This window comes from Mustela putorius, unplaced genomic scaffold, assembly GCF_011764305.1.
Source record: "Mustela putorius furo isolate JIRA1106 unplaced genomic scaffold, ASM1176430v1.1 tig00537248_pilon_pilon_pilon, whole genome shotgun sequence".
NCBI classification, from domain to species: domain Eukaryota; kingdom Metazoa; phylum Chordata; class Mammalia; order Carnivora; family Mustelidae; genus Mustela; species Mustela putorius.
In genome coordinates, this window is record NW_025422387.1 from 8,664,180 (window position 1) to 8,682,727 (window position 18,548).

The window sequence follows — 18,548 nt, forward strand, 5'->3', positions numbered from 1 at the left end:
TCAGGTCTCTCTGGCTCTCCTGTCTCGCTCCCCGCACCCCAACCCTATCCCGATGTCCATTTATCAAATATATATGCACAAATTGCTGCGGATAAATATTTAATGTGCACGGGATCTGAAGAGGTGTTATTTTATTTGAAAAGCTGCGCACACTTGCGGGTGGCTGGGCACACGGCGCACACACTCAGCGGCCGAGGATGCTTCGGGGCCAAAGACCGATTGGGTAAAAACACAGTAAAGGCCGTAAGCTCTCGTGAAATGATATAAGCTAAATCCGAGGCGCGAACCCGGAGCCCCGCCAGCATGACCAGGCATCTGCCAGCCCAATTTCCGAAGGCAGGATGGTGTGTAAATGCGGCATTATGATTCCTCAAAATGAATCCGCACGTCTCTCCGAGCTCCCCCAGCAGCTCCCCCCAGGCTAGCGAGGAGGCTGGCCTCGTGGGGAGGGGAGGGGCCGGAGCGGGTAGGCCTTGCAGCCCTGTCAGTCTTCCTGGCCTGGCTGAGGCTCTGGCTCCTTCGGAGGAGGGGGCGTGAGGGGGCGCGGCTGGGGCCTGGAGGCTGGGCAGGTGGGGACACGCAAGAAGGTGAGGTGGGAGGGCCGGAGTCCTCGAGCCTGCAAAGCCTGCTTTATTCTGCCACCTAAAGGCCAAAGCGTCCCATGACAGGCACTGCCTCTTCCTCCGTGAGAGCCGCGGCCGGGGAGGGCAGCGGCCAGAGGAATTTCCACATAGTCTCCTTCAGGTAAACGGTCCGATGGCTCCGAGTTTTTCAGAGAGATGTGGGGACCGCAGGGATGTTGCGTCTGATGGCCACGAGGACCCGACGATGACAGCACTCAGACTCAGCAGGTAAGAGAAGGCCTCAGCCAGCACCTCCCACGTGTCCAGGCCACGCAGGAGGCCCTGCGGACAAGGGTGCGACGACCCTGCCCTAGGCTCCTGCAAGCCTTGGCTTCACCACTGCTTACTCCAAGCAGCCTATGCTCAACTCCCCCCCCCCCCACCAGCCTGGCCCGAATGCCCACCCCTCCCCCCGCAGTCAGGGCTCACCGTGTTTCTCCACTAGGGCCCTGCGGTATAGGTGCCGATGCGCTCTCCACCACCCCGAGGTGGGTGCTCAGTTCTGCAACCGCAGAAACCACATCTATCTTGCTCTTTAGGGGATCCGCAGCCAGGAGCCCGCTGCCTGGCCTGGAGGGGACACCTGGTGGCATTTTTGGACTGAACAGACAAGCCCACGGTAGCCCTGGGTCATAGACACGACCACTGGTATGTTACCACCGACACCCCAAGGGCTGTGTTGAGGGGGACGTGGCATGGGCCACAGGGTAGGTACAAATAGCACACATGTTCCTTAGTAGTCCTGCCACCCCCATTTCACGGATGGGGAGACTGAGCTCAGGGAGCAGAGGTTCTGGCTAGCAAGGGGCAGGCTGAGGACATGAGCCAGAGCTTTCCTTCCCCTGAAGTGGTCCTTCTGTTACCTGGATGCAGTCTGGCCACCTTCGGGACTGGGGGTCTCTTTTGGAGGCATAAAGGCGGAGCGGCGTGGCTAGGAGTGGCCTGCCAGGACTCCAAGGGCTCTAGTGACTTAGTCAACACCCCACGGCAAGAGAGGGAGACTGAGTCCCAGTTCCTTCCGCTCCCGCCATGTGTGAACCGGCAGTCTCTGCCTGCAGGGATTTCAGTCCTGTCCCTTGATGGTCCCGATGGCCTCTGCCCAGATTTCCTCGTAGCCTCAACTAAATTTGTGGTGAGTTAGCCGATGTGAGTGTGTACGTGACAGAGCGGGGCGGGGGGGGGGGAGATGGCTGAGGTGCACTCTTCCCGCTGTAGCACACCACGAGCTGCGGATGCTCTGTGCATGGCAAGCAGCTCAGGGTCCGGAGAAAGGCAAAGAAAATAATTAAAAGGTAGAGAGAAAAGCTGATGAGCAGAGGCTGAAGGCGGTGTGCTCACGTGGCCCGGAGACGTGGCATCTCAGAGCTCTGCGGGGGGTGGTCCATGGCAGAGAGAGGCCCTGCAGCCACGAGGGACCAAGCACACGGCTCCAGGGCTCCTGTCCCGGGCAGCTGGGGGGGGCCTCAGGCAGGTCGCAGCCCCCGTCTGCGCGGCACAGAATATGGCTTCAGAAGTCCCGTTATTCTTCAAGGGGACCTGGGAAACGGTCCCGATGAGCACGTTTCCTCCTTTCCTCTAAGAACAGCGCGCGAGAGAGCCGGACCTTGAGGGGCAGCTGCAAGATTAGGGTCAGATCTTCGAAGGCGCTTCCCGATGTCTGGGAAGCCCTGAAATGAACGGGCGAGGCTTCGAGACACCACAATTGCTGCCGTGGCCCCAGCCACCGATGGCCGGGTGCCCAGGGGCAGGGGGGTGCTCGGCCTTTTTTTAAACACACCGTTTCCAGGTGTAACTGTCTGGATTCCCCAGGGGAGAGAAACCAGAGGCTGGAGCGGCCAGGCGACCAGGCCCTGTCCCCTGGCCATGCGCTTTCTCCCGGCTGCCCCCTTCCCCGGCCCGAGAACAATGCTGGGAAGGCGGCCGACTCCGGCCGCTTGTGTGACTGTGCAGGATAATATAAGGCTGGTACTAATGATCTCAGTGCGATATCGAAAGCGAATTAAAAAGCAAAAAAAAAAAAAAAGGTTGGGGAAAATCGATGAAGTACCTTTAGCTCCTTGGAGATAAGCGATATATAAATACCAGCCATTACTAAGGTTCTTATCTGACAGGAAGGTCCACGGAGCCATTTTTAAGAGTGGCTTTTGAAGGAAGTTCTGCATGTACCCTCGTCTCTGGGGAGCAGAGGCTGCCACCTGGGGGAGGCCGGGCAGGGCCTCCAGGGACCAGAGAGGGAGGGAAGTCACGGGGCACCCAGGAGCTCCCCCGCCACCCAGCCCAGACCCCGCCGCTTGGGGAAGGAGCCGTGTGCGCTCCCCACTGTGTAGATAATAGAAACCACAAAATAGCAATTACTGTATCAGAAGCTGTGAATAAAGAGGACATACCGGGCTTTTAAACGTGGCCCTCCCTCCCTCCCCCACCACGCTCACACTTTATAACAAACTCACACCTCACTTTTCCAATTACTTCATTCACCTTGGGTTCACCAATTACTTCCCCACGCCGCAGCCCCACCCTCTCTGCCGCACCCACAGCGCAGGACTGCCGGCACACCGGTGGGCTTTCCACGACTGGAGTTTGTTGTCACGTTTCTAATTTCTTCCGAGATGTGCAGGGGTGGGAGGGAGCGAGGGGAGGGAGAGGTGGGAGGGGGTGCGAGGTGTGGAGCGAGGCGAGCCAATTATGCCCAGCCCTCCTAAACAGGTCTGGGCATGCAAATCAGGTCTGCACTACAGGCCTGAACACAGACACAATACGTGGGTGTGTGTGTGTGTGCACGCGCGCGTGTGCCGTGGGTGCACGTGGGGGTCTCCTCCCTCCGTGCTCACTGCGAACCCCGCAACCGGACTCCAGCCCTGGCTGGGGTTTTTGGCTCTGCTCCTGAGAAGGGATGAATCCTCCTCTAGCCTCCTTGTCTGAGGTGGTCGTGCCGCTGCTCTGGTGCCCGGGTTCTGGGGCTTCGTGAGCGGACTGTGAGGCTGGCCTGCCCCTCTGACCTGTATGCTGACCAAGTGGGGGTCGGGCACACCTTGAAGAGCCTCGGCCCCTCTGCTCCCAGGACCTAAGTCCTTATCACACTCTCCTCTTTGGATCTGCCAGAGGAACCCGCAGCCCAGCAGAAGTGCCGAGTCACGTGGGGAAGTTTGTTGGCATGACTTCTCTTCCACCTGCGCTCAATGCACTGCTGAGGGGGGAAAAAAAATACCAGCTGTCACCCAAGGGACCCAGAGTCACACAACAGCATGGTCTCGACAAGATAAAGGGATGGTTTGTGGTAAGAATAAGCCCCAGGCTTCTTTCCCTTCCTTCTGGAGGTAAGAAAAAAGGGCTAAATCTCTTGGCAAAACAAGGCTTTCAAATACACCCCCACCACCAGCACCAATTTTCTGATTTACCAGCATATCCAGCCGTCCCCCTGGGATTTCCGGGCTGTGGGCCCCCCCAGCACATGAAGCATCTGCTGGACACGATCTCCCAATGGCCTTAGGAGGTGGGCACCGCCACTCCCTTTCTGTCAGTGCAGAGAACGAGTCTCAGAAGTCATGGGATTTCTCCAAGGTCACTCAGCAAGTCCTTATGTACCAAAGGGGTGGAGCGTCCTATCCAAGGTCCCACAAGTGGCAATGAGCTGAGGGGGGGGGGCAAGCAGGTGGCTTGTCCCCTTGTGCCTCTGATCATTCAGCGTTTACAAGCAGCATTTTACAATGTCTTGTGCAGCAACAACCGGCCTGACATTCCCCGGGTACCAGGTGCCGGGAGGGAGGTGACTGTGGGTTAGACATCAACCTTGTTCTCAGGGGACACTCGCCTGATGGGCAGGCAGGGTACACCCCCCCCCATCCTGCAGACACAAAAGGACTCTGCAATCAAACTTCTTATCTCAGCCAACTAGGGGCCACAGGTCAGGGCTCCCGATCTCTCCCCTCTGTGCCCACCATCCTACAGAAGGGTCTCCCTGTGAACGTGCGGACCCACCAGTGATTCCCACTAGGGGAGTGAACGTGGCAGGGGGGCAGCTGCTCTGCCTGGTATCGTGTCTTGTGGCCTTCTTAACAGTCCCCATGTGGATAAGGGCCCCAGCTGAGGCTTGGAGAGGCACAAACTCGTTCCCCTTACGATAAGTGATTTCTGCAGTACACAGAGGCCTGGGCGCAGGGTCCAACACCCCAACCTCCCACTGCTGCAATGCGTCCAAAACCCAAAACTGCCGAAATTATGCCTACCTCAGAACCTTTGACCCCGCTCTTCTCGTGACCTGGACCTCTCCTTACCTCGATGTGCCCACCATTGACTCCCTCTTGTCATTTGATCTCAGCTCAAACGCCCCCTTTCCGAAGAGGCCACTCCATCCAATGTTGTTCCCTACCTCACGGGCCACTCTGTCACATCTGAGCACTGTTGGAAATAACCTGTTTACTTGTCTTTCCCTTCTCTGTTCTAGAAATAGAACGAACACTCCAAGACGGCTGAGTTTAGTCCCTGTTGTGTCTGTAGAGTCCAGGCCTGTGCCTAGCACGCACTCTCACATTCACTCGGCCATGCGTTTGGCCTTCAGTGTCCTACCCCAGGGCCAGGTCCCTATACTGAGCAAGCACTGGCTACTGGAGCCATGTGGTCACGTCTGGGGGCAGAACACACAGTCCTTCTGTCCTGAGGATGCGTCTTCACGTACCACAGGTGATTACAGGAGTGTGCGGCCCTCGGGGGAACCACTCCTTCCAAGAGACCCACATGCGTCCCATCGATTACAGCGCAATCACTGCAGCAAGCAAACATGGGACTGGCTCTAGGATTTATTGGGGGGTCTAGGAACGGGCCAGTGAGCTTCAGAATCGAACCCCGCTGGGTCAGAGAAGACACATCTCTGGAGGTTCCCTCTAAACAGCCTCGGCCAAGGTGCAGATGCGAGCAGGGAGCCTGGCCATGGCTGCCCTGCTGTAGCTGGTATCTCCTCCCCCAGAGGGGTAAGCTGGGGAGCGTGTGTACCCTGTGGACCGGAGCCTCGTCGGGCACTGGCTCTCAGAGACGTTTAACGGAGACCGATTTGGACATGCAGTTCCTTCCTCTTTTGTTCTCTCTCTTGCTCGCTCTCTTTTTAAAGGGTGGCTTTTAGACCGAACTTTTCCAATTACTCACCACTCATCGCGGTGAGAGCCGGATGTGGAAAGGTTACCTCGTCTCCATCAGAGCAATCCTCCCTTTCACTCTGGCCTCTTGGAGGCTGAAAAATGGCCCGGTTTCCAAGAAAGTGAGAAAGGAAGCGCGGAGGACAGCATTTAGCTTTTCTCAATAGCCTTTCATGGCTCCTTTCCAGGCAAGCGTGACCCTCTCGTTTTCGAGATGAGGACTCCTGGGCCGAGCAGTTAAATGGTATCTCTGAGTCAGAGTCGGGGCCCTGTTCCAGGCAGGGCCCACACTCTCTCTTGCAGCTAGCTCCTGTAAGGAGGGCATGTGGCCCCGAGGAATGGAAGCTTCTGGCCTGACTCTTGGTCTTCACCAGCTGCGTGACCCCGGTGGAGGCGTTTCCAGGCTGGACTGAAGGAGGAGAGCGACACGCAGGCACACGCAAGGGGAGTGGAAACCTGCTCTAGGTTCAGGATCCCTGCTCCACCAGAAGGGGGCAGGGACCACTCAGCCCCAGTCTGGACGTCCAGCTGGATGCCTGGGTCCAGAACTGTCAGCTCTTCTCTTTCTTCTAAACCGTCCTACTGTCCAGATACTTTGGAGAAATGCAATTTCTAAATATTGGTAACAAAGTCGAAACATTTTAGACACCGTGTCAGCAAGTGCAACACACACAGCCTGTGGGGGGCCTGTCCGTCACCTGCACACCTGAGTTCCCGTTCTGCTGTGGTTCCAGAGATCAGAGAGGCTGCTCTACTTCCAAAGTGATGAAATTTCCTCCCCTCCTTGTTAGCCAGGACTGGGCCTCTCCTGGCCGCTGGCAGTCCAATGGCCCCTTGCTGGCTTGGGTTCACATAATGTGGCCCTGGCGGTTGTGGGGGGGGGGTGTCTAAGTTCCGGGAGACAGAGAGGGTCTTCCCAGTGCACTTTGCTCTCCAGCATCTACTCCAGGCATGGACCACTTCTGGCGACACATTCACCAAAGGAATCATTGCTCCCCGCCCTCAACCCCCATCCTCCAGGACACAGACTCAGATTTGAGGCATGGAAACAATTTGAATATGCCTCGTCATTCAGCTAGCACGGGTCCTTCATTCTTGGGCAACTATTTCCCGAGTGCGTCCTGAGTGCAGATGCTGAACTCCGTGCTGGGAAAGAACAGACACACTCTGGAAGGCCTGTGCTCTTAACCAGCGGGGGTCCATCCGTGCACGGCTGAAGGATTTGAGAAGCCACTGAAGGCTGGATACTGTCTGCTGAACCTAAGTGTTGTCCTTAAGCAGAAGATGTCATAAAAATAGTTCTAAGATCAAAGGTGACCAACTCTTTAAAAACAGTAGTTTCCAAGTTTGTCCTGAAAGATGTTAAGAGGTATTTTGTGTAATAAGTCTTCTGGAATTAAGTAAATTTGAGAGCTAGCTGGTTAAACACAGTTCAGCAAGCTTCTCTGCTGCAGACCTTGTCAGTGCTTTTAAGGTATTAGGTACATGGAAGGTGGATCTGGAAGGGTGAGGGAGAAGACAGAGTACTTCTCAAATTCATCTGGCCATTGAACCTTCCTACCCCCAAACAAGAAAACCTATTAGCATCTCTCGGGACACAACTGTGGAATACAATTTGGGAGAAGCAAGGTCAGGCAATGATCATGGAAGGCTGGAGCGCACACAGTGAAGCAAAGCTTCTACCTCGCCCGGAGCTCTGAAAGTGGGGAGCTGCTGCAGAGGTCTAGTTTTGCCCATGAGGGGCCAAGTCCCAGCATCACTGAAAGAATGGAAGTGTGGCGTCAGACATGGGTCCCGATCCCAGCTCTACACGTGATGTCACCTTCCCCAGGCTCAGCTCTTCACCTGAGAAATGACGGCCCCCCCCCTACGAGGCTGCTGGATGGAGGATTCCCGGCGTATAAGGGGAATGAAGAAATGGAAGCCCTAGACAAGGGTGCTCACAACCATTAAAAGGATCTGCGCTGGTGCCAAGCGAGGGACCGCTTCCAAGCCCTTATGGGGTTTCAGGCTGAAGCTGAGAAAGAGCAGGCTGGGCCAGGCAGGCCCCTCCCAGTGGACCCCCAGGAGTTCTCAGCCAATTGCTGAGAGAGCCAGATGTGATCTTGTGATTCTTGGTGCCCAGAAAAAAAAAAGCAGCAGCTCTCCATCTTACCCACATGACCCACCAGTTTTACAAGATAATTGGAAGAAACTATCCCCGGGGAGGCATCCCTCAGCCAGACCCAGGCACCCCTGTTTTCCCTCGGGCCGAGCTAGCCCACTGGAACAGCTCGTGTTCCTTCTTCCTTTTGGAAGGAGAGGATCAGGACGCCACCCCTGGCCTGGGGCGCACATTGTGGTCAGTTCCACGCCTGTGCCGGGGTGAGTTAATGAAATCCACAGCGGACGCGCTCCCCCACTTTCTCCCCCTCTGGTCTTCAGCTGCCTCAAGTACAGCTAATCCCATTACAAGAAAATAAAGTGGATAATTCAGGCTAATGAAATCGTTACAAGAATGTGGCCAGCCAGAGGTGGACATTCAGAACCAATTTAACACCCTTTGGTGTCATTATCCTCAGTACAGGAAATGTTGGAGCGAGGGAAGGAAAAAAAAATTAAAAAGGAAAAAAAAAGAGAAAACCCAGCCTCTTTCTTGTTGGCTTAAATCTGGTTAAAGAATGGATCTGCCTGTCTCTTGCTCAGTGTTATTATCTCTGCCAAGTGTGCTATCTCCACGGTAACCCCAGAAAATATCAAAGTGGGTGGAGAAACTCTGGAAGTCGCCGATCGTGCTGGAACCCAAAGACCCCTCCACACCTTCCCCTCTGCCCAAACCTGCCGCTGCTCCAGCAAGGACCGCTAAGGGATGAACCCCCGGGCCCCGAGCCAGCACCGAACTCAGAAGCCTCTGATGCGGGATTACACTGTTAGTCCCTGGGGTCTGAGTGAGGCAGGACAAGCCAGGGTGACCTCCTGTGCAAAAGAGAGCAGGCAGCAGGACTCCTCAGCAGGAGGGGGGGCTGAGCAGGGGGCGTCCCTTATCGCTGGCTCACACCCCGCTCATGCCACCTGCCGCCAGGTCACAGCCAGGCTTCCGGAGAAGGCTGAATTAAGAGTGGCCACTCAACTTCTTTGCACCTGCCGCCTGCCCTCAGTGTCCACCCCTGCTCCTGCCATGTCTCCCCCATACTCAGAAAGGGCCCTGGCAACTGCATTTTTGGGGTCCATTTCAGTGCCCAGAACCTTAAGGAGGACAGCCTCCTATCCCGAAGCCCCACCACAACCGGCTGGTTCCCATCAGCCCAGATGCGGCTTTCCCACTCGCGTCTTGGACCGTTCTAAGCCCTCTGGCTAAGGGCCACCTCTAGGTGCTCCTAACGGGGCAACGGTCACAGCATAAGAAGGAGCATGTGAAGGGACGAGAAGAGAAGATCCTACAAATGTACAGAGAACTTCTGCCGAGCTGGCTGGGTCATGGAGGGATCTTAGGGGGCACCTGCGGGTTGGATGTATAGTCACTGGGGGGTTAGAGGACTACCAGGGACAGTCCCCCTGTAAAAAGTGCCAAACAGCAGCCCTTAGTAACCGACACCCACCTCCTACTTCCTGATCAAGGCTGTGGGGGTGCACTAAGGCATATGCCCCACTCATGGCCTCCGGGCCCCTTCTCTCGGACCCCCCTGGAGGAGCACCATCCACACGACCTTGACATCCACACAAGTCTCTGTGATGTCCTGACAGCAGCTTCAGAAAGTGGTGGCACGGTGGCAGGAGCTCCCACAGGGGTTCAGGGAAACCATTCAGCTCCCTCTTGGGAACACACATGGGGTGGGGGCCGATGCCACTACTTCAGGGCCCGGAACAGAGACTCAGGGAGACAGGGGTTCAGAATAAAGCCACACAGCTCCTGCAGCCCGCACAGATGTTCTCGGTCGGTCACCTAGAATCAAGAGACTCCAGAAAGAAGAGCCCCCCGAACCCCGCAACCAACAGCGACGCCACTATGCCCACACACTCTGCTTCTGCCCGTTGATTCCGGGAAAGCCCTTGACCCTGCCCTCTGCCCACCGAAAGTCTATTTACTTTTACTTTACAACTTGTTTAGCTAACTTCTCATCCCACAGCAGCTGGGAAGGGCCAAGGGGTTAATAGTGGCCAGGGCCTAACAGGCCTCCAGAAGTGATCACTGCCAGCCGTGGGTCGGACCAGGGGTGGGCACGCTTTCTCTGCACAGGGTCACACGGTAGGTATTTCTGGCTTTGCAACGGCTCAACCCTGTAGCACGAAAGCAGCCACACGGTATGCAGACGAATGGGCACGGCTGAGTGCCAATAAAACTATATTTACCAAAAAGGGGGGGGGGCTGGCATCACATGAGCCTTATTTTGCCAATGCCCAAATTAGCCCTCCCAAACCAAAACGTGGAATTTAAACCACAACACAGCACACAACACAACACAGCCGCCCAGGAATGTCAGCTGTGGGACACAGAGCAAACACTCTGGATGGCTCCAATCGGCAGCCGCACGGCAGCCTGGGCACAGCGCCCTGCGTATGGGTAGAAGGGGGCACTGCGTACTTTAGAAAGACTTCCACTGAGTGGTCAACATTTCCAGAGAGGACTGAGGTCAAAGGCGCTTACCAGGGAACGCTCATTGCTGGTGGTCTGCTCTTAGCAGTGAGCGTTCGACCCCCTGCCCAGGACCCACTCGGCAGAGGAGCAAGTAGACGGCCCTGTAAAGCCAGCTGCTGCCCCGCTAAATGGCATGAGGGCAAGATGGCCAGGATGCACAATGCCACCTCGAGGACCTTCCCACCCAGCCCGACAGCCTTGCAGACCCTGTGTTTGCGGCCACCTGCCCCATTCCCGTTCCTCGATGCCCACGGACTGTTGTTCTGTTTGTGAGGATGAGTGTCTGTCTCGCCAGCTGGACCAGCAAGTGCCCAGCACCCAGGACAGGTCCAACAGTGCCTGGGGCGCAGCAGGCACTCAGCAGAGACTGACCGGTGGCTGCCGACGGACCAAGTTGTGAATGGTGCTCACTAGTCCTCGCTTTTCTGTTTCTAGTCACCCCGGAGAGTGGGGAGTGGACTAGCGTGTGCTGACGCATACCACATGCTAACACCACGCAAGCAGCTCTCCGTTCAGGGGCTCAAGCAACCCCACAGGGTGGCAGTGCTCCCAGGGCGCACGTGACACAACGAGGGGACATCTGTCAGAGAGCTGGTAGCCTGGTCTATGGAGCTTCCTGACTTCCAGCTTTGCCACATGATGCCCCTCCGGGCAGAGCAGCCCACTTCTGCCCTCGAACGAAGTCCTCCGGTCCTAGCTGCAGGCTGCCAGTCACTGGGAAACTGTATCAGGCCAAAGAGGGAGGGCGCACAAAAGAGGCTGTGAAGATGATGATACACAGGGCGCCTCCTAAAGAGCTTGGCATTCTAGAGGCTTCTGATACCTGCCTCTAGGAGGAACACTCCAGACCCCCAGCGCATTAGAAAGCCCGCTATGGACGCCCTCTGCCGCCTCCCTGAGAGTTCCAAGCATCTGTCTGAGCTGGGAAGGGGCAGAGACTGTGGTCACCGTGTCTCCCCGGGAGGCTCTAGTGGGACAAGTCCATGCTGGGAGATGACCACTTTTTGGGTCCACTGCAGTTCAGACAAGGGTATGCCTCAGATAATGGAGTCACCCCAACATATGATCCTCTGAGAAAGCCAGGCCGATGGCCACAGGGCAGGACAGCAAGGCAGCTCTGCGAAGGGGAGAGAGGCAAATCCACAGCCCTGGCCAATCGATGGAAGGTGCTGGACGCTGTCCCAGAGGCACGGCAGGAGACAGGGAGCGAGGACAGTGATTCATGCCACCAAGCCTGCCAGCGTGGGGGGTGGGGGTGGGGGGAGGACTCACCCCGGCTGGGACAAATATTGTTTTTAAAAGTCTGGGAAAGAAAACAACAATAAAACAACTCAGACTCGGTGGCTGGCCAGTTTTGAGAAGCAGGGAGAGGAGGAAATGGACCTGTGAGAAGGCCTATTTGTTTGGCGCCAAACAAACCAATGCAGAAGTGTCCATTTAGTCACAGAAGGGGAAGGGGAGGCTGCGAATCGGGTGGTCACCAGAAGCCGAGAGCTACGTGGTCTAAGCCAGGCCAGGGGCAGCCTAGAGCCGGCGGCAGACCACGGGCTCCAGAGGGCAGGTTCCGGGTGCGGCAGGCAGAGGGGAGGCAGTGAGCCAGCCACGTGTGAACGTGGGCCGGGCATCGGGGTGTGTGGGGTGGGGAGGGTCTCCCCTGTCAGGGCCAGCTAGGAGTGGGGCTGCGGGATGACCGAGGAGCTGTAGGCAGAGGTGCAGGGAAAGGAGAAGCGCCAGCAGCCGGAGGGAAGGAGGCGTCGTCTGCGGCAACCACTGTCCGTCCCAGGAGCTGGTGAAGGAGTGTCTGTCGTTCGCAAAGTTCGTGAGGAGGGAGAGGGAAGTTATCGTGTCTCCGGCGATGCACAAAGAGCCCACATGCTTTATCCCTGCTCCCTTGCAGCGCTCAGGAGAGGGGCCCTTTGTGGGCTGTGCCTCCCCCTCCTCGGTCCATTTGGATGAGGAGGAAGTGTGGCGGCAGCTTCTGCTGAGGCGGCAGGCCCACTGTGACCGGAGTCTTGGGGTGGGCATGCCCCACCCCCCCCGACGTGCACACCAGCTGTGGTTGTGCGCAGCTACTGACGTTCTGGGGCGAGGTTGTGCCTGCAGCTCCCCGAGTCTATCCTGACTGCTACGGGTACGGAAACACAGGTGTTTGCGGAGAGACCAAGCTGGCTGGGAGCCAGCGGCAAGGAAAGGAGCCGAAGTTCAACAGCAGCCCCAGGGATGGGGGCTCGCGGAGATGGGTCTTCAGGGTCCCTCTCTGGTTCGCTTCTCTGTGCAGGTGAGAGGGACCTCCAATGTGCCCGGCTCTTTGCCAGGTGTCCAGAAGGTTCGGGAGGGTGAGGCCTGTCCCCTGACTGCTCTCTCAGGTCCTTGAATGCTAGGATGGCTCTTTGTGTTTCAAAGGACAATGAGGAAAAAGTGACTTAGGCACTGGAGAACCACGGTCCACGGGCGAATTTGGCCTCCTAGCTATGCCCGTGGCTTCCAGCTATGCCCACGGCTCACTCTCGCCTCAGAGTGCTCTGGAGCCACGGCAGCGTAACTGTGTATCTGTGGCAGAGGCCATACAGCCCACAAAGCCAAAAACACTGACTCTCTGACCACACTGGCCGGTCTCCAGAGGAACAGAAGTGGCAGCATAGATACAGGAGATAGAAAGACGTTTACTACGTGGGATGGGCCCATGTGATTATGGAGGCCAAGGAGCTCCACGCACTGCTGTCTGCAAGCTGAAAGCCCAGGGAGGCTGGTATAGTCCATATTCAAGGGCCTAAGACCTAGGGGACCCAACAGCATAAGTCCCAGGCCAAAGGCCCGAGAACCAGGGGACCTATGGTGTGAGCCCCGGTCGGAAGGCCCGAGAACCAGGGCTACCAAGCAGGTGACAGATGTACCAGCTTAAGAAGGCAGGCTCACCCTTCCTCCACCTTTCGGTTCTATGTTGGCCCTCTGCGGACTGGATGGTACCAGCCCACGCTGGGGAGGGCCACCTGCTCCGCTCAGTCCACGATTCAAATGCTGTGACTCGGCTCACAGACACACCAGGTGCTCTGGGCACCTGGTGGCCCTGTCAAGATGACACATGAAATTCACCACCACAGGCTCATCACAGAAGTCTGACAGCCCACCTGCAGCCCCATCTCCTTCCCGGGCCCCAATCCCACGCGGCCACCCCCGCACCCGGCTCGGGGCCTCCTCCTGCACTGCTGCCCCCAATTCTGTCCCCCTGAAAAGCAGGGTCTCTACCTCGTCACTCCTGAATCATCTGTTTGCCTTAATCAGGCTTATTAGATCACGAGGCACTTAAGCAGAGGCTGTGAGAAAACCGAAGTCAACTGGTCTTCAGGGAGGTCTGCACAAAGCTCCGCGAGGCCTTCCTGCCTCCCCCTCCTGCTGCCTCATTCACCTAAGGGGCACTGGTGAGGGGCGCCTTCTCAGGAGCCGGCCATCGCAGCCGGCTGACCCCGGCATTCCCACAGCAGCTCCTCTCCACGGGGCTGGGGCAGGGGCGACCCGCCTCATCACCCTGTCGGGGCAGTGACAAGACACAGGGCCCGGAAGGAACAGGCGCTGCCTCCTCCCCGCGACCCGTCCCCACACACGATCTCACCCCACAAACGCCTCAGAGCCCTGAGGACTCAGAAATAGGAGGAAGGCAGCCGAGGCCACCTATCCAGGGGGTGAAGTTAGGAGAGGGCCCCCCGCCCAAGTAAATCCTCACCAAGAAATATGATTAAGTGGAAAGAAAGAAAAAAAGATCTGGATGCCAAAGGGTTAAAAAAAAAACAACACAAAAAACGGGGGGGGGTGCTATTTCTGGGGCGAGACATAGGACCTCCGCTGTGCTGGTGGCCTGTGGGGGGGGGCACCAAGAGCTGGACCTTGTGTCCCACGCCCCTCCCCAGGCTGCAGCTGAGCTGTGTAAGTCGGGCTTCCCTTTCCTGGCCAGGGCCCACCCCCACCCCCCACCTCCAGGGGGCCATCCAATCGGGGGGGGGGGGGCAGGGCAGCCATGGCCTTGGGGGCCGTCCTTGGCCAGCACGCTGCCAGGGGAGCTCAGGGGGACTGTTCTGGAAAGCACTCTGTCCACCGCTCAGGACTGTCCGTGGGATCAGGTCCTGGGGCTCGGAAGCAGTGAACTGCCTTCCCCCTCCTGCTCTCCCCGCGCCTGCGGCCACCTGCCGCTCCACTATCTGTACCGAAGTCCTTCTCTCAGCTTCCAGTTCGGGAGGAACCAAGTTAATATACGTACTTGCCTTTATTCTATACGTTTCTATAGCTTTTACACTACCTGAGTGTTTTCCACAAAACAAGCATATATATGCATAAGTATAATAAACACATTTCTACGTAACAGATATCATGCACATCTATACAACGCAGGTTTTTTTTTAAGGGAGAAAGAAGAGCCACTAACAGTTCAATCACTGGTCCCTCCAACCACAGTTGGACTGCTAATTCATTCCTCTCTCCTAAAATGTACAGTGCTAAGAAAAGGATGTTCTCCCTTGATCCACGCATGCATGGTGCCCAGCGGAACCACTTTCTTCCCTTATTCCCCAGGCTGCCAGGGAGCTCAGGCTACATCTAGTACCCCACTGCAAGAGTCCTTCTAGGCCAAGTCTTCTGCCCCCAATATGGCCCTCACCCGCACACAGCTCTGCCCTCTCTCCCGGATCTATTTGCCCACAGGCCCTATGGAAGGCATCACCCTGACTCCCTTGTGGGCAGGTTGGAGGGTGAGCAGAGAGAGGTCGGGGTACCTCTTCCCAGTGTCCCTCTCCTTTGGGGCCCCTTCTTTGACACCAGCTCTACCCACTGACACCAGTTCTCCCGGGGAGCCCCTCCTCTATTCTCAATGGCTCTCTGACTCCCCACCTTGTCACTCTGGCCCCCAGTGCTGGGGGTTGCTCGATGAAACACAGGACACTCAGTTAAATAAGATTTTCAGACTGAGAACAAGGAACTGTTTCGGATAATTACGTGCCCAGTATTGCATGTGACATACTTAACACTACAAAATAACAAAACCAAACCCATGTCTCCCCACGCTGCATATTGAAAGTGTTTTTAAAATATGAAATTCAAATTAAACCAGCATTTTGTATTTTTCTTTGTGACATCTGAGGACCCCCCACCTCGCACTGGTCTCTGGGAGCCCTGGGTGCCTCCTTTCCCACCCCCTGCTGGTCCCCTGTGGGCCCCAAGACTCTGCCCACAGCTGGCAGGCACCCGTTCCACCCAAGTATTGAAAGCAGTGGCATGAATTCTGTTTCCAGCTGGCACCATGACAGACATGAAGGCTCTCATTCTGTGGGCCTCGTCTTGATGAGGGTCCTTTTTCGAGTGGCTGCTGCTGTGCCATTAGACTCCAGGTGAGAGCCACACGGCCGCAGGGCCTGGGCAGCTGAGCGCCTGGAGCTCCGCCTGACTCACTCCCTGCAGTCTGCTCAACAGCTCTATCTCAGAACAGAGTCACCGCTTCCAGGAAGCCTTCCCTGACCACGGCACCAAATGGCCAGGTACCACGGAGCCCATCACCCTGTGACAAGTCGACGCCATGCGTGATCACTCTCTGATGTCCCCTCTTCACAGGCCACTTCCCCGTGCTCACATCGGCGCTGCCAGGGCTAGGTTTTAATTTGGGGCTCTTGAGGGTACAAATCAGGACCACGGAAAGAGAGGGGCCCTCTCTGCCTGCCAACAAAAGCTGCCCTGGGAGTCCGCGGATTCAGAGGGGTTCCGGGACACTTACTGTCTTGGATTCTCTGCCCGGCCCTGATAATGACTTTTCTCCACCAAGTTTCTTGGCGACTGCAGCTGCGGAAGAAAGTGCTAGAACGGGAGACAGGTACAGTTGCCATGATACAGCCGTCATTGTAATTTGGCCTCAGAGCGCCGGCTCCGCGGAATAATTTAACCATCTCTCATGGGAAGGGAGGAAGGAGGAGAGTATCGTGCAGCTTGAGGTCCCCACCTCCAAAAATAATCTGCGTTCCCGTAGCCAGAGAAGGCCCCCAGCTGGAGGGACGGAAGAGTGAGAACGTCTTCTACCAGGACCCAGGTGGGAATGCCTCACACATCTACCTTCACTGGAGGGAAAACCAGCGCATCACAAAAACCATAGGGATGTCTATGCAAACTGTGTCTTCCTCTGGCTGCAGCTTATGTTCCTTTTATATCCAAAGCCCAGAGTATCTTTCCTTAAAGCAACGGCTCATCAAAGCCTCTGACTGGCTTCCTGCCTCCTTCGGGGCTCTGGGCATGGACGGAGAAGGAGCTGGGAACAGGACAGGGCATGGAAGAGAAATGGAGCCACCGCCCTGGCCCCATGACCTCCTGTCTCCCTGACGGGGAAAGCAGCAAGGCCGGAGAGAACCCTTGTCCTACAAGCCACTGGTGACTGCCTGGTGCCACTGACCCTTGACATGCGTGGGCAGGGAGCTGCTCTTTCAGAAGCTGGTTCCTCTGTTGGCAGGGAGCCAAGCCTGCACATACAGGTGTGCACACACCCTCCGCCCCCTGGGTGCGAGCCCACCTGCACTTGGCTGTTGCTCACTGTGCACACCACCCCCCCCGCTCCGGGGACTGCTGAAGCCCAGCCCTCCTGCACTAGAACTTCACCCCTGGGAGCCACCCCCCACCCCCCACGTTTTATTTCAAAGGAGCTCTAAGGTCACGCTAAAGAGAGTCGCCAGACAAAACCCGCTCGGCACCAGAAGGAACAGAGAAGGCAGTGGAGTCGAGTGAGTTTCAAATGACAGCTCTGGGCCGAGGGACAGGGGCTGGGACAGGGGTAATGCCAAGGGGAGCTGCAGCAAGACCAGGGCTGGCTCCTGGGGGTGGGGGGACGGTGAGGCTTGGGGACAGTTTCCTCCCAGGACTTCCATCAGTCCCCATGCCATCCACAATTTAAGGAAAGGCAACTGCTTTGCTGCTGTGCATGTGTGGCTCATGGGCCAGTCCCTGCAGAAAGCCCAGCACCCCCAGTGGAGGGCTTCTGGAGCTGCCACAAAGACTCGAGACACCTGCATCCAGGACTCAGCTCTTACCCTGGGCCTGTGCCCCCTGGGTGGTTGGTTGTGCGACAGTAAAAAGCTACCCTCTCCCTCCTGGGACAGGGGGTCAGGTGGTAATGGGAGGTTCTTGCGATGCCTTGAAAAAAAACCATGAGTCTAAACATCTCTTTGAAAAAGGCAAAAGAAGAGAGACAGAGACATATGATTTCAGGAACAAGAAAGGCAAAAAGCAGGCGATCTTCCCTAAGAACATTCTTCCCCAGAGTTTTCAAGAAGGGGCCCGTGCTGTCAAAGTAACTGTTGAGAGTGGCAAGGCGGTAACAGACTGTAGGTCTGGACAGTCCCGGCCTAAGCTATGGGAGGCTGGTCCCGGCAGGACAGCAGGCTAGTGGTCACGGTCCAGCGCAGACCGAGCCCCCTCTGATGGTGAGCCAGACGCAAGTCATGGTGTCAGCTGAGATTAACCAGCTGAGGTGTCAGGGGAAGTGACAGAAAAGAAGAAAGGAGCTTATCGCACATTGGGAAAGAAAGAATGTTCCAATGGCACATTGCAAGCTAACAGGACAGAGTGACGGACCAGCCCACACAGCCAGCCCAAGACAGAAGGACAAGGTCTGGGGCCCAAAGAAGGAAAACCAAGCTACCAACCTTCCTGCCTGTTTTGTCCAAAGAAACTCTAGGATGGAGAGGGTCAACGTTTCCAAGGGTTTGTGTGACCATCTAGGAGCTGCTTGACCTTGGGCAGGTGACGTGTCGGTGCCGAGTCCACGTCCCTATCTGTAAAATGTTTCTCGGGGGTCCCGTGGAAACGGTCCAATCTGACGACAGATCAGGAGGGGACAGTCCGGGCGACGGTCCTGAGCTTCTTGAGAACGGACCGTGGGCTCTGAGCTGTTCAAGGCCATAGTGAATTTTACCTTTCAACTTTCACAGCATATATAGGGTGGCCAAGGAAGGCATCTTGGGGGACACGACATCTGGATGGATCGTGAACACTGTGAAGGGGCAGGGCGTGGGCTCACCCGGAGCAGTGGGTTCCAGGCACCTGGAAGAGCAAAGTCAAAGGTGCTGGGAGGCCAGTGTGGCTGCGAACGATGCTAACAATATAGGCAGGGAGGCCTCCCATCATGCCCAAGGACAGAGGTGTCTGGCCAGGTGAATC

At 56.7% G+C, this 18,548-nt stretch overlaps 1 protein-coding gene across 4 annotated transcripts in view; it reads right to left on the minus strand.

Moving 5' to 3' along the window:
- RBM19 (RNA binding motif protein 19) overlaps nucleotides 1–18,548 on the minus strand; it is a 121,421-nt gene that overhangs the window by 36,304 nt on the left and 66,569 nt on the right. The gene's annotated exons all lie outside the window — the stretch shown is intronic.